This window comes from Dendrobates tinctorius, unplaced genomic scaffold (assembly GCF_039654945.1).
Source record: "Dendrobates tinctorius isolate UK_male_01 unplaced genomic scaffold, ASM3965494v1 ptg000053l, whole genome shotgun sequence".
Classification (NCBI taxonomy): domain Eukaryota; kingdom Metazoa; phylum Chordata; class Amphibia; order Anura; family Dendrobatidae; genus Dendrobates; species Dendrobates tinctorius.
Window position 1 is genome coordinate 1,070,482 of NW_027361721.1, and position 2,291 is coordinate 1,072,772.

The window sequence follows — 2,291 nt, forward strand, 5'->3', positions numbered from 1 at the left end:
ATGAAGAATCACATTTCTTGGTAGAATCATGCAGGATTGAAATTTTTGATGGTTTTTTACTCCTCTCAACAGCCCAAACAAGTTTCTAAAAGGATGAGTTTGCAACTACTTTACTTTTGGAGAAAATTCAAAACATTCATTATTCAATAGAGCCCAATAGCAAAAACCAGCGTTTTGAATGAAGAATCACATTTCTTGGTAGAATCATGCAGGATTGAAATTTTTGATGGTTTTTTACTCCTCTCAACAGCCCAAACAAGTTTCTAAAAGGATGAGTTTGCAACTACTTTACTTTTGGAGAAAATTCAAAACATTCATTATTCAATAGGGCCCAAACTATCAAAAACCAGCGGTTTCAATGAACACACATTTCTTGGTAGAATCATGCAGGACTGAAATTTTTGATGTTTTTCTACTCCTCTCATGAGCCCAAACAAGTCTCTAAAAGCATGAGTTTGCAACTACTTTACTTTTGGAGAAAATTCAAAACATTCATTATTCAATAGGGCCCAAACTATCAAAAACCAGCGGTTTGAATGAACACACATTTCTTGGTAGAATCATGCAGGACTGAAATTTTTGATGTTTTTCTACTCCTCTCATGAGCCCAAACAAGTCTCTAAAAGCATGAGTTTGCAACTACTTTACTTTTGGAGAAAATTCAAAACATTCATTATTCAATAGGGCCCAAACTATCAAAAACCAGAGGTTTCAATGAACACACATTTCTTGGTAGAATCATGCACGACTGAAATTTTTGATGTTTTTCTACTCCTCTCATGAGCCCAAACAAGTCTCTAAAAGCATGAGTTTGCAACTACTTTACTTTTGGAGAAAATTCAAAACATTCATTATTCAATAGAGCCCAATAGCAAAAACCAGCGTTTTGAATGAAGAATCACATTTCTTGGTAGAATCATGCAGGATTGAAATTTTTGATGGTTTTTTACTCCTCTCAACAGCCCAAACAAGTTTCTAAAAGGATGAGTTTGCAACTACTTTACTTTTGGAGAAAATTCAAAACATTCATTATTCAATAGGGCCCAAACTATCAAAAACCAGCGGTTTCAATGAACACACATTTCTTGGTAGAATCATGCAGGACTGAAATTTTTGATGTTTTTCTACTCCTCTCATGAGCCCAAACAAGTCTCTAAAAGCATGAGTTTGCAACTACTTTACTTTTGGAGAAAATTCAAAACATTCATTATTCAATAGGGCCCAAACTATCAAAAACCAGCGGTTTGAATGAACACACATTTCTTGGTAGAATCATGCAGGACTGAAATTTTTGATGTTTTTCTACTCCTCTCATGAGCCCAAACAAGTCTCTAAAAGCATGAGTTTGCAACTACTTTACTTTTGGAGAAAATTCAAAACATTCATTATTCAATAGAGCCCAATAGCAAAAACCAGCGTTTTGAATGAAGAATCACATTTCTTGGTAGAATCATGCAGGATTGAAATTTTTGATGGTTTTTTACTCCTCTCAACAGCCCAAACAAGTTTCTAAAAGGATGAGTTTGCAACTACTTTACTTTTGGAGAAAATTCAAAACATTCATTATTCAATAGGGCCCAAACTATCAAAAACCAGCCGTTTCAATGAACACACATGTCTTGGTAGAATCATGCAGGACTGAAATTTTTGATGTTTTTCTACTCATCTCATGAGCCCAAACAAGTCTCTAAAAGCATGAGTTTGCAACTACTTTACTTTTGGAGAAAATTCAAAACATTCATTATTCAATAGAGCCCAATAGCAAAAACCAGCGTTTTGAATGAAGAATCACATTTCTTGGTAGAATCATGCAGGATTGAAATTTTTGATGGTTTTTTACTCCTCTCAACAGCCCAAACAAGTTTCTAAAAGGATGAGTTTGCAACTACTTTACTTTTGGAGAAAATTCAAAACATTCATTATTCAATAGGGCCCAAACTATCAAAAACCAGCGGTTTCAATGAACACACATTTCTTGGTAGAATCATGCAGGACTGAAATTTTTGATGTTTTTCTACTCCTCTCATGAGCCCAAACAAGTCTCTAAAAGCATGAGTTTGCAACTACTTTACTTTTGGAGAAAATTCAAAACATTCATTATTCAATAGAGCCCAATAGCAAAAACCAGCGTTTTGAATGAAGAATCACATTTCTTGGTAGAATCATGCAGGATTGAAATTTTTGATGGTTTTTTACTCCTCTCAACAGCCCAAACAAGTTTCTAAAAGGATGAGTTTGCAACTACTTTACTTTTGGAGAAAATTCAAAACATTCATTATTCAATAGGGCCC